Here is a 14599-nt window from a genome sequence, read left to right as displayed (position 1 = left end):
ATGGACGTGGGTCTGAGTGAACTCAGGGAGTTGGTGATGGACAGGGAGGCCTGGCATGCTGCGATTCATGGGGTCGCAAAGAGTCGGACACAACTGAGCGACTGATCTGATCTGAACATTTTAAAATTTTTAAATAAAAATTGTACATATTTAAGGTAAATACTATGGTGATCTCATATAAATATACACAGTGAAATGACCAGAGTCAAGCTAATTAATATATAATATATTTAATAGCCTCACCTAGTTAACATTTTTTTGTGTATATAAAATCTCCTGGATTCCACTCTAAGCATAATTTCAGGGTTCAATACAATATTATTAAATATAGACAACATGCCTGCACATAAGCTCTCTAGATGCATTCATCTTCCATAACCACAAATTTGTACCCTCTGACCAACATCGTCCTATTTTCCCTACCTCCCTATTCTTTTCTGCTTCTATGAGTTCAACATCTTCATTTTTTCCCCCCAGATTCCACATAGAAGTGAGACCACATAGTACCCTTCTGTGGCTTATTTCAGTGAGCACAACGGCCTCCAGGTTTATCCCACTCTGTCCTGGCTGCAAGGTTTCTGCTAAGAAATCTGCTGACAGCCTCATTGAGGGTTTCTCTAGTACTGTACGTAAACAATTTTTTTTTTTCTTTTCAGTTTTAAAATTTCTGCCTTTGATTTTACACAACTTTATTATAATGTGTCTAGGAGAAGAACTTTCAGGGTTGAAACTCTTTGGAGACCTATAAACTCAGGAACTTGGATGTCCAAATTTCCACCCAGATTTAGGAATTTCTTAGATATTATTTCTTTAAAAAAGGCGTCTGTCCCTTTCTCCCTTTCTTCTCTTTCTGGGACTCCAGTAATGAGTTGGTTGTTTCTCTTGATGGTATCCCATAATTGATATAAGCTTTTTTTAGTTTTTCTTTTTCTTTTTGTTCCTCTGACTGGATAATTTAAAACACTCTGTCTTCAAGTTCACTGATTTTTTTTTTCTTTTGCTTGGTTGAATCTGTTGAAGTTCTCTATTAAATTTGGCAGTTCAATCAACATATTCCTCAACTCAAGAATTTCTGTTTGAGTTTTTGAAATGGTTTCTATTGCTTTGCTGGACATCTCATTTTCTTCTTTCACTGTTTTCCTAATTTGGTTGACCATGTTTTCTTACATTTCACTATACTTCTTTGAGGATCATTCTAAATTCTTTGTCAGGACATTTACAGATCTCCATTTTTTTAGAGTCAGTTATTGAAGCTTTTTTTTTTCTTTTTTCCCTTTGGTGATGACATGTTTCCTAGATTATTCATGATCCTTGTGGTCTTGCGTTGGCATCTGTGCATTTGAAGTAAGAGGCAACTCTTCCTATCTTCACTGACTGGCTTCAGCTGGGAAAACTTTTCACTGGTCAGTCCACACAGAAATTCTGCAAGGGCCATCGAATGGAATCTTCAGCATGCAGGTCTGGTGTCTGGTCAGCAAGTGGACCACAGGGACCAGCCTGGTACCTGGGTCTGCAGGAGCCCACCTGAAGCTCTATTTCTGAATTCTGCTAATGAAAATACATTAAGAAACTGAAAATCCCCCAGGACCCTTTTTTTTTTTTTTTGTAATTTCATTCTTCAGATGAACAGATTACAGGTTAAGTTTTAAAGAACTCTTTGAAACTAAACATGATCTATGTCATGTTACCTCTGTAAGCCCAGCACCTAGAATATTGCCTTGGCCAAAGCAGCTGCTCAATAAGTATTTGTTAAGTGAATCACTAAGTACATACTTAAGGAAAAGTGAAAATTAGCATGGATAAACAAGAAATCATCTCATCCACTACTGAGTCCTTTCTCCAAAGAACTATAAATTTGAGCAAGTACATTCCAGTGAAAAAGTAAATATGCCCTCATTGATTCCATGTATCTTTTAGACATTGTCCAATAACATCCTTCCTCTTCCAGTCAAAATTTTCTGCCAAGAAGCCTAACCTGGTAATCCTTCCAAACCTCTGAACGACTCCCCTCAGCTGACTCCGTCCACCTCACTACTCACACCATTCTTCCTAGTAATGCCAGTGAATTTATTTGTACTGACCAAAGTTGATGGTTTAATATAATTAAATAAATTAGAGAAATCAAATGGGCAGAAGTATCCTTAATTTATGAATGGCAATACAATTTTATTGAATTTTGTTAACAAGTTGCTTTAAAATCTTCCCTCCCTGCCAACATAGCTCCATGAGACTGGTTTTCTTCTATGAGACGCCTTGTACTCATGCCCAGTTGCTCAGTCATGTCCAACTCTCTGTGACCCCACAAACTGTAGCCTGCCAGGCTCCTCGGTCCATGGGATTGTTCCGGCAACCAGTGGGTTACCGTTTTCTCTACCAGGGGATCCTTCCAACCTAAGGATCAAACGCACATCGAATGCATTGGTAGGTGGATTCTTTACCACTGAGCTACCAGGGAAGCCCATTGGAAGGGTTTTGAGTTGTTAAAACAAGCATAGAAAGATTTTAAAGATGCATTTTCCCCTGTAAGCTATGCTATCATCCCAACCTAGATTAGTTACCAAACAAGAAATTAGTTACCATTAGTTACCACTCATCTCACACATCAAATACTTTAAATATTGGTATATGCAGTGTTTGTTCAATTCTTTAGATGTTGAATACGGGAAATCACTACTTCACTCCTAACTTTAATTTTGATTGCAGAATAACAAAAATGACCTTTATTAACTGCCCCCAAAATCTGGTGGCATTCAAGGTGTAGAAGAGCAGAGCTGCATGTGACACCTTCCATTTAGCTTTTAATCACAAACTGAATAAAAAGCTACCACTTCTAATACTGTCTTTGGAGGCACCTGGAAGCCTCCTTCTACTTTGTTCGTAGCACAGTAGGGCAATCATCGTTTCTGTCTTGGGACTAAATTCAGGCCTGGACACAAAACTGGGCTGTGCATCCTTCTAGATAGTTTTCCACCATTGTCTCTATCTTTAATAGTTTTTCTGGTGTGAAATCAAAGACAGTACCTAGGTTATTCTCAGAAGTATCTCTGTGCACAAATAGTGAAAGTGAAAGTCGCTCAGTCATGTCCGACTCTTTGCCACCCCGTGGACTATACAGTCATGGAATTCTCCAGGCCAGAATACAGGAGTGGGTAGCCCTTCCCTTCTCCAGGGGATCTTCCCAATCCAGGGATCTAACCCACGTCTCCCGAATTGCAGGAGGATTCTTCACCAGCTGAGCCACAAGGGAAGCCCAAGAATACTGGAGATAAAGCCTGCCCAATTCCATCCTGCAGAACTATTTTATGAAGATTGCCTCTGTCTTCCCCACAAGGCAGTGAGGTCACCTGCTCCAACACCGAGTCCCTTGGGAAGCCCTTGATTATAACTGCAATCTTCAAGTAAGTTGTTCTGTAGGAAACTCACAAAACCCATCTTCCATGAAACTCACCTGCAAACATGATGCCTTGTGAGGAGCTATTCCTTGAAAGTGAAGTGAAAGTGAGAATCACTCAGTTGTGTCTGACTCATTGCAACCCCATGGACTTGCAGTCCATGGAATTCTCCAGGTCAGAATATAGGAGTGGGTAGCCATTCCCTCAGAGAAGGCAATGGCAACCCACTGCAGTACTCTTGCCTGGAAAATCCCATGGATGGAGGAGCCTGGTAGGCTGCAGTCCATGGGGTTGCTAAGAGTCGGACACAACTGAGCGACTTCACTTTCACTTTTCACTTTGATGCATTGGAGAAGGAAACGGCAACCCACTCCAGTGTTCTTGCCTGGAGAATCCCAGGGACGGGGGAGCCTGATGGGCTGCCGTCTCTGGGGTCGCACAGAGTCAGACACAACTGAAGAGACTTAGCAGCAGCAGCAGCAGCCATTCCCTTCTCCAGGGGATCTTCCCAACCCAGGGATTGAACCCAGGTCTCCCACGTTGCAGGCAGATTCTTTACCAGCTGAGTCACAAGGGAAGCCCAAGAATACTGGAGTGGGTAGCCTATCCCTTCTCCAGTGGATCTTCCCAAACCAGGAATCAAACTGGAGTCTCCAGTATTGCAGGTGGATTCTTCACCAACTGAGCTATCAGGGAAGCCCTAGCTACTCCTTACACTAGGCAAATCCTGCTGCTGCTGCTACTGCTGCTAAGTCGCTTCAGTCATGTCCGACTCTGTGCAACCCCATAGATGGCAGCCCACCAGGCTCTCCTGTCCCTGGGATTCTCCAGGCAAGAACACTGGAGTGAGTTGCCATTTCCTTCTCCAATGCATGAAAGTGAAAAGTGAAAGTGAAGTCGCTCAGTCATATCCAACTCTTAGCAACCCCATGGACTGCAGCCTACCAGGCTCCTCCATCCAAGGGATTTTCCAGGCAAGAGTACTGCAGTGGGTTGCCATTGCCTTCTCTGCAAATCCTGAGGATGATGTAAATCTCCTCTCAATGTCATACTCATGTCAGCTTATGAAGCATTGCTAGCTCCACTGGATGAAAAGGAGATCAAGGCTCAGAGATACTGAGAACTTGCCCCAAGTCATACAGGCAATTAGTGCAAGAGTGGGGACTGGAATCCAAGTTTGACCAACTTTCCCTCCTCCAGTATATTACTACAGCAGGCAACTCCAGATCATTCACCTTCTGGTTTTTCTCATTATATCTTATTTCTACTTAGACTGTAGAAAGTCTAAGTTCAGTTCAGTCGCTCAGTCATGTCCGACACTTTGTGATCCCAGGGACCGCAGCACGCCAGGCCTCCCTGTCCATCACCAACTCCTGGAGTTTACCCAAACTCATGTCCATTGAGTTGGTGATGCCATCCAACCATCTCATCCTCTTTCATCCCCTTCTCCTCCTGCCCTCAATCTTTCCCAGCATCAGGGTCTTTTCAAATGAGTCAGTTCTTCACATCAGGTGGCCAAATTTTTGGAGTTTCTGCTTCAACATCAGTCCTTCCAATGAACACTCAGGACTGATCTCCTTAAGGATGGACTGGTTGGATCTCCTTGCAGTCCAAGGCACTCTCAAGAGTCTTCTCCAACACCACAGTTCAAAAGCATCAATTCTTCGGTGCTCAGCTTTCTTTATTGTCCAACTCTCACATCCATACATGACCACTGGAAAAACCATAGCCTTGACTAGACAGACCTTTGTTGGCAAAGTAATGTCTCTGTTTTTTAATATGCTGTATAGATTGACCATAACTTTCCTTCCAAGGAGTAAGTGTCTTTTAATTTCATGGATGCAATCACCATCTGCAGTGATTTTGGAGCCCCCCAAAAATAAAATCTCTCACTGTTTCCCCTTTTATTTGCCATGAAGTGATGGGACTGGATGCCATGATCTTAGTTTTCTGAATATTGAGCTTTAAGCCAACATTTTCACTCTCCTCTTTCCCTTTCATCAAGAAGCTCTTTAATTCTTCTTCACTTTCTGCCAGAAGGGTGGTGTCATCTGTATATCTGAGGTTATTGATATTTCTCCTGGCAATCTTGAGTCCAGCTTGTGCTTCCTCCAGCCTAGCGTTTCTCATGATGTACTCTGCATGTAAGTTAAATAAGCAGGGTGACAATATACAGCCTTGACGTACTCCTTTTCCTATGTGGAACCAGTCTGTTGTTCCATGTCCAGTTCTAACTCTTGCTTCCTGACCTGAATACAGGTTTCTCAAGAGGCAGGTCAGGTGGTCTGGTATTCCCATCTTTTTCTGAAAAAAAATTTTCCCATGAACTAAATGTCACTTGGTCTATTAAGCATATTACTATCTTTTCTTATTTAGCTCATAAGAAACACAATGAGCATCATATTAGGTCTATTAAAGATGCTTCTCCTTCAGACTAGGAAGATATTTGTTCATCTATGAGCTCTCATTGTGTTTTCTGAGTATATTTGGTGTATATCAGATTTCACTGATTTCTCAAGTATCAAGATGAAGTTCAACATTTATATCAACAGAAGCACCTCTAAGAAACTTTTAATTTATTACATAAATGCTATGAATGGAACAGAACTATAGGTTTTAAATTCTGCATAATGAACACATCTTAATATAACAGACTTGAAAGAAGTTCAGTTTTGTCCTTTAAATATTTTGCATTTAATTCTAGTATCATCATTATATAATTAAATTATATCTAAAATTAAATTATTATATCTAATTAATGTTATATTATTATATCTAATATGATAGTATATATTAGACAATTATTATATATCTAATATAATATAAAATTATATTATTATATCTAACAATTCAATACTTTATTTTGAAATTTGACGCAAAGATCATGACATAATGAATACTGATGATTTAAAATGTATGCAGATGAATTCCCCTTTCTTGACAATGTGTATGAGGTGCATTCATTATGAAGACAAAAACACGTTAGTGAGTTTAATTCACAGTCAGAAATCATCCAGAGATCATTTCTTTCATATACAAGTAACAATAAGACTCCAACTATTTCAGCTCCTTTTGCCTTTGTCTTCTGCTCTGGTCTTTGTCATAGCTTCTTTTCTGCTTCTACACTTATGAAGCTACCCCTTTTCAGAGAAAACAAAACAAATCCAAATGCTTCCTTGCCCTTTGAAATTCCCAATTTTTCAAGAAGATTTTCCATATTTGTGTTGTCCTTAACTCTTTCATTGTTAGTGATTAAAGTTGCATTAAAGCACGTCCCCAAGCCAAACACATTAATACTGGGATCATTCCCTACTTCAGAGAAGCAGTGGAGTGCTGTGATTAAGTGTGTGCTGTGGAGCTGGAAATACCTAGCTTGAGTCCTGGCTGCAACACTGCCAGGTGCCTGCATTTGAACGATTCACTGGCCCTCTCTGGATGTGAGGTGCTACCACCTGGGAAATTTCATGCATTATTTTGGCTTTTACTATGCATGACCTCTCAGAGAAGGCAATGGCACCCCACTCCAGCACTCTTGCCTGGAAAATCCCATGGGCGGAGGAGCCTGGTAGGCTGCAGTCCATGGGGTCGCTACAAGTCGGACACGACTGAACGACTTCACTTTCACTTTTCACTTTCATGCATTGGAGGAGGAAATGGCAACCCATTCCAGAATTCTTGCCTGGAGAATCCCAGGGACGGGAGAGCCTGGTGGGCTGCTGTCTGTGGGGTCGCACAGAGTCGGACACGACTGAAGCAACTTAGCAGCAGGAGCAGCAGCATGCACGACCTCTATGCTTTCTCTCTGTATCAGAGAACAATGCAGGCACCCAATCCAGCATGTCTCTGTCTCCCTCTCAACAAATCATGTTTCTGGTGGAAAAGATTTTTTCCCTCTATTTCTCAAATATTTCTAAAATCTATACCTTCCTATCCATCTCCATTTTTATCATATATGTAGAGTTCTTATTTCCACTTGTCTGAACTATTTTAATAGATTCTTAATCAGTCTTTCCACCTCTAGTCTCATTCTCATCCCTACTTTGTCCTCACTAGTACCCCCAGGCTGCTCAGTTATGTTCTGTATCATGGTTTTGTTGCCCCAAATTTTGGACATTGATAGATACACAAGCATTCATTAATTGTCCATTAATAAGTACCTTATCAGCAATGGGTAAACCAAAAAGAGAAAGACAAGGTGAAAAGCAGAAACAGATATGCATAAAAAGAATTTAAAATTTGATGTAAAAATGTCAAAACAGAAGCTTATAATGGGAAAATAAGGGAAAAGACTAACCTCAGGAAGGTGAGAAGACCTCTCAGGAAGGACAGATTTTGAAATATTCCAAGGGATTCCCAGGTGGCATTAGTGGTAAAGAACCCACCTGCCAATGCAGGATAGTAAGAGATGTGGGTTCAATCTCTGGTTTGGGAAGATCCCCTGGAGGAGGGCATGGCAACCTACTCTAGTATTCTTGCCTGGAGAATCTCATAGACAAAGGAGCTTGGTGGGCTACAATCCATGGGGTCGCAAAGAGTTGGACACAACTGAAGCAACTTAGCATGCAAGAAAGATGGGAAGAAATTGGCCAAAGCAACTGAAATTAGTGTCCTTCTGACTGCAGTTACCAGAAGCCAAGCAAAGACGTATTTGATTTTCTTCCTGAATGACTGAGAGAACTTCACACACTTGAATCTCTATAAGATGGAACGTTGTCCTCAGTTGAAGTTGGGTGGTCTATGTAACTAGACAGCCAATTTACAAACAGAATACCCTGACTCTTCACATAAATTATGACTTTCAATACATCCATATTAATTTTTCTGAGTTACAATTATGTCCTTTCAATCAAAAGCTCTGGGTCCAAGCTAAATTTTCTCACTGGTGAAGGGATAAGGTGATTTTCTTATCCCTTCTTTTGAAAGAAGGGATATGACTCTTTTGAAATAATCATTTAGAATGATTCATTCTCCTTCCATGGTCCATCCACCAAAGAAAAGAACTCTGAAATGTCAGCAAAAAGGAACTGAACATAAGCAATAGGAAAAAAATTCACTGAGAGAGTTTGACTAGGCTGCTTTGAATATATTTTTTAAAGACTGATTGTCCTTGTGCTCTGGTAGAAAAGTCAGCAGAGTTAAAAATAAGAATCAATCTTGCTTCCACAAGCAGGGACAATTTTTCCTCACAAAGTATATTTCCCTAACTGATTCTTCAGGGTGTGTTTATTTTTTCTTGGACACTTGCAGCTCTTTTTTATTCCAAAGGAAATTCTGAACACGAGGTACTTTGATCTTCCCTTTGCTTTGGTGAAAACAATAGCTTTTCTTAGCTTGCAGAGAGATAATTTTCTTCAAATGTTGCTTTTTGAAGATGATTTTATCTGCTGCTATTTGTCAGCCATAACATCTATTCATCCTGGATAAACTATCACAAAGAAGGACTTATCACAAAAATGTGAAAACTCATAGTCAAATCATTCTAATCCCCTTTGTTACCCTCACCTAAAAATTTAATTAAAATTCCTTTCATGTAATAATAAAATAAATATTAGACATAATTACAACTTCCCAAGGGTAAATGAATTAGTCTTAATTCACATAGAAATAAATATAGGCCAAATAATTAAATGAGATTATATGCATAAATATATTGGCGGCTCTATCATGTTTTCAGAAAGTAACAGTGACAAAGTTTAATAGAATTATAGCATTTTTCAAATAAAGAAGAGGGATGTTGCTCTCAAAAGTGCCACTAGAATTTCAACTTTGTCTGATCTTGTCTCATGTGAAATTTATGAACCTTGGCTACACTGATAAATTTTCTTTAGAGAAGTCTCCAACAGAGTCAGCATCTGTACCCTTCAAATGGCCCAGAATTTTCTGAATATAAAATGAAGTAGACTGGATCCTGGAATAAACTCAATAAAATGATAATGCCCTACCCAAAGACCAATACATTGCAATTCACTGGATTTCCAGTTCAAGTATTTTTACAGTATTGTGCATGCGTGCTAAGTTGCTTCAGGTGTGTCTGACTCTTTGTGACTCCATGGACCGCAGCCCACCAGGCTCCTCTGTCCATGGGATTCTCCCGGCAAGAATACTCGAGTGGGTTGCCATGCCCTCCTCCAGGGGATCTTCCAGACTCTGGGATCGAATGGTATCTCTTCTATCTCCTGCATTGGCAGGCAGGTTCTTTACCACTAGCTCCACCTGGAAAGCCCTTTTACAGTACTTGTTATGTACCAAGCACAGTGGTGAATTAACGTGGTTGCCCTCATGTATACATCAGCACGTAAATAACCTGCAGTTAAAACAAAATAAAAGAAAACACAGACTCTCCAAGAGTTTCAAAGAAGACACCAAGCAATTCCAGCCGAGGCTATCCCTGAAAGCTTCCTGCAGGAAGACATAGTCAAATCTGAGACGGGATGGGTCCTAAGCACAGTAATTCCCCTACATGTGAACATGCTCCATTCCAAGAGCTCGTTTGTAAGTTCAGTTTGTTGACGTGTTCAACAAAGTTAGCCTGGATACCCAATAAACATAATCGGCTATATCATACTGTACTGTAATAGGTTTATAATATGTTTCACACAAATAATACATAAAAAACAAAAGCAAAAAATAAAGAAAACATTTTGAATCTTCAGTACACACCTTGAAAGGTATGGTAGTACCAGCTACAATAGTGCTGCTTTCACACTTGCGTCCAGACATCTTGGGCCGCAGCAAGCTCTGTAGGTGATACAGTAGCGCTCACTGCACAGTAAGCGCACAGAAGCGAAACCACTCGCGGAGGACGCACTCACGTGACAGCGTACGCCAGGCACGCGGGCCAACTTACGTGACTGGGCATGCAAACCTGCGTTCACATCTTTGAAAGTTCACAACCTGAAGGCTCCTATGTAGGGGATTTACTGTCCACGCTTTCAGCACATGGAAATAGGGCTGGAGTGTGTCCTGAGTGACAGCTGGGTTGAAAGAAGTGAGGAACAGTTGATGGTATAGGAGGTAAAGGAGGGCATATGGATTCTGTTCATCCATTTGTTTCATGCCTTTCTTCCTCCTGAATTCCAGCCTCCAGACGCTTTATCGTTTCTCCTCAACCCTTCAGGACTTTTACTTATTCTTTTTTCTCTGTTAATCCTTAAGGAAATCAATCCTGAATATTCATTAGAAGGACAGTTGCTGAAGCTGAAGCTCCAATACCTTGGCCACCTGATGTAAGGAGCTGACTCATTAGAAAAGACCCTGATGCTGGGAAAGATTGAAGGCAAGAGGAAAAGTGGCCAACAGAGGATGAGATGGTTGGATGGCCTCACTGACTCAATGGCCATGGGTCTGAGCAAATTCCTGGAGATGGTGAAGGACAGGGAAGCCAGGGGTGCTGCAGTCCACGGCGTCACAAAGAGTCAGACACGACTGAGCCACTGAACAACAACCACAGTTCTCTATGTTGGAAAATACTCCCTTCCCCACAACTTTACCTCCCATCCCCTCCCCCTTAAACACTGTAAACCCAGCTTCTCTTCCAGAGAAAAAGTCACTTACTGAATTCATTCCTGTCCCTGATACTTGGTGGGGGTGAAGCGTGTGTCAAACACAAGTATCCTGCAGTTCCTTTAGTTTTATACACTGAAAGAATATGACACCTAGAGTATAACTTTAATTTTGTAAACATAGATCCTTTACCTATGTCAGATATAGGAAAGAAACTTAGTACACTTTTAAGCATTATGAACAAATTCAAATTCTTTGTAGATTTAGTTGTTTTCTCCTGCTACTGAAGAATCACTTCTCATATAAAACAAAATATACAGCTCTGAAATCTCCATAACCTATTGCAAATAGAAATAAACTGGATATACACATTTAGTCTACAGCTAGTCTTAGCAAAACAGAAATGTGGATGTATCTCAAGGTATAAAAAATGAATTTCAGCTGAAGATTGGATGGAAAGCAAATATAAAACTGCTATAGAAGAGTTCACTATGCATCTGGAATGTTTCCAGTTAATTAAAACAGAATAACTCTAAAATCTGCAGCTTTATAAAGTGAAGCAATTGAAGGACAAAGGCATTATCTGTATTTTAATTGATATTCTCTCTCTTGCTTGCTCTCAGATTTTATGAAGTTCATACTCTTGTTGATTTAAGATAGCTTGCACAGCTTCTCATCAACAGAACCAAAATTTTCCATTTCAAACTGGGGTATACTATTTACTGTCTAAACAAGGAATGGGAAATAGTGTGTTATGAGTCAAAGACTCTGTGGGAAGAAAAAGATGGGGACAGAAGACAAGTGCCTGTAACTGAGCAGGACCTTACATCATCGTCCTGGGACAAATACCTACCCCCACACCCTCCACCTGTCTCTTGCTTGTAAAAAAGGCCCCCAAGGCCTCCCCTGAGTTCCAAAGAATAAATTTAATCAGAGAAGTGAGAAAATGCAGAAAAAAGGCAGTCAGGAAAGGCAAAATATTACTTTAGCCATTAAATAAAGTCAAGGGTCTTTAGTTCCTTCTTGAGGACTATAGATAATTTGTTGTTATTCAGTTACTAAGCTGTGCCTGACTCTTTGTGACCCCATGGACTGCAGCATGCCAGGTTCCTCTGTCCTCCACTATCTCCTGGAGTTTGCTCAAATTCATGTCATAGATCATACCTCAAGCCATATCCCTGAGCTGTTTTGTAGATACTGACATGCTTACCAGCTGGAAGAAGTAAACTGCAGACTGGCCACAAACACATAACTCCAGACAGGCTGGAACCAGAAGGTTGATGACATCGGCTTTCGATCTCACCACCAACCAATCAGAAGACTGTACACAAGCTGATCACACATCCTGCAACCCACCTCCCTCATTCTACCTTTTTTGTCCCTGAAAGCCATCGGAGAGTCTGGGCCTTTTGAGCATTACCTGCCTGGACTCCTTGTTTGATGCTCTGCAACAAATGCTGAACTCCTTCACTACAACCTGGTGTCAGTGGACTGGCTTTACTGTGCATTAGGCAAGGGGGCCCAAGTCTGGATTGGTAATGAGCCGATGACTGCAGATGGGGTCAAAGCCTGAAGTCCTGCTATTCTTTATTTTCTCATGCTGTTTGATAGCTGTAAAGATGTGAAATGGTAGTAAGGCTATGCCATTCTTCATATCTGTCTCATGCCAGGAGAACATACTCATTTTTTTTCCCTTCAAGGTAGAGAGAAATGATCCATTTTATAGAGATGCTATCATGGGAACAGCCAAACATATGCATCCTTCTAGCCAGGCATTTCTCAGTTGAAAAAACTGTTCAAAATATATGACTCTGAGATTAATATTTGTGTAGCATTTCTTGCTAACCTAAACAAAATATCTATCATCCTTATACTTGTTATATAAAATATATTTCTGTTTTTTAAAAAATTCTCTTTAAAGACAGTGTCATTCTATATCCAAAAAAGGACATACTTTAAGAGAATATATGCTTTCAATAATTTCCTTGTCTGCTTTCTATAAAGATGATGAATTTACATTGAGATACCCCAAATTATAAGCCCTAAAATATTCAGTACAAAGTTGTTACTTCACCACACTAATAAATGACCTTAGAAACTAATATACAACTTGTTTCCTTTTGATTTTTCTCTTTTGCTTTAACGCTGACTTTATACTGAAAATGGTATTTGAAAAAAGCTAATCTAGATCCCTCAACCTGAAAGGAGCACTTTATAGAAGAATACTGTTCACACTCACATTTATCTCATTAGTCACCATGCAGTGCTGCTTTCTGCCAATAAACAGGATACATTAAAATGAAAGGGTTTGGCAATGATAAATTACATTTATGTAAGGTGGGGAAAAATGAGGCTAATGGGAAAGATGGCTTATGGCCAGAGTAAATACAAAGGGGAGTCTGAGTTAGAAAAGAGAATAAAACAGTGAAGGTAAGGAATGAGAATGCCCCTCTCTCCAGAATTTCGTGGTTAGAATTTCTGAGTTAGACACTTCACATGCTGTACTTCTTAAGAATCGGAAGGAAATCAATCAAGAACATCATCTGACTTGGCACCAGAGGGTATATTTTAGAAGCAGCTGTTAGAAATTTCCGCTGGCTCAATCCTGTTCACCCGGAGAAACAACTAACCCAGGGTGTGTGCAGGCACCCAGTGCCAGGGCTCTGATGCATGAGGCAGACTCCTGAGGTACATGGCCTCATCTGTATTCCCCTGGAGACTGGAGGAGAAACAATCAGAACAGCCAGCTGGCCACCGCATGCTTCACTACTGCTTCCAGCAAACTTCAACCATTTGAATTCTATTTGCAAGAGATGCATGAGCTATAACTGGACAGCAGGAATTCAATAAAACATTTGCAATGGTCTCCTTCCTTACAATAACATCCAAACTCCTATAATAGCCTACAGCCCTTACATAACCAGGCCTCTGCACAGCTCTCTCAACACAAACGATCCTTCTCAACTTGTCAGCGTTGCCCTGGCCACCTTTATCTTCCTCAGACAAGATAAGCTATTGCCATGACCCGTTTGCATCAATTTGCCGCTTTGGGAACGATCTTCCCCCATATTCTGGCAAGACCATCTCTTTGTGATTCAGGTTCCTTTCAAATCTTTTGTGTGCTTAGTCACGTCCAACTCTGTGACTCCATGGACTGCAGCCTGCCAGGTCCTTCTGACCATGGATTTCCCAGGCAAGAATACTGGAGTGGGTTGTCATTTCCTTCCCCAGAGAATATTCCCAACCCAGGGACTGAATCTGAGTCTTTGGCACTGACAGGTGGATTCTTTACCAGTGCGCCACCTGGGAAGCCCTTCTTTCAGATAACACCTAATATTTAAGTTCTTCCTAACTAATCTGCTCTTTTAGAATAGCAACTAGTTTCAGATTTTCTTCATTACACTTTTCACTATCCGCAATACATTGTTTATGGATTAGCTTATTTGTTCATTTTCCATCTTGGCCATTCTCACAAGAATGGAAACCTCATGAACATTTAATGGATAAATGATACAGAATCAAAGCAATTGGAGGCACTTGATAATATCTGATACCAAAACTTCGTAACAGAAAATTTATTTGTTGTGTAAACCATTTACTCCTCTCACTGAGATGGCCTAATATAGTAAAAAAACAAAAAAACAAAAAAACAAAAAAACAAAAAAAAACTATAGACTTTAAAGAGAAAAAAGTCTTTAAGTCTT

General features: G+C 40.4%; 1 protein-coding gene across 2 annotated transcripts in view; it reads right to left on the bottom strand.

Annotated features, from left to right (window-relative positions):
- The window catches only part of PREX2 (phosphatidylinositol-3,4,5-trisphosphate dependent Rac exchange factor 2), a 787616-nt gene that overhangs the window by 50396 nt on the left and 722621 nt on the right, over positions 1-14599 (bottom strand). The window lies entirely within an intron of this gene.

Source organism: Bubalus kerabau, chromosome 14 (assembly GCF_029407905.1).
Source record: "Bubalus kerabau isolate K-KA32 ecotype Philippines breed swamp buffalo chromosome 14, PCC_UOA_SB_1v2, whole genome shotgun sequence".
Lineage (NCBI taxonomy): Eukaryota > Metazoa > Chordata > Mammalia > Artiodactyla > Bovidae > Bubalus > Bubalus kerabau.
This window is presented reverse-complemented; position numbering and strand designations above follow the sequence as displayed.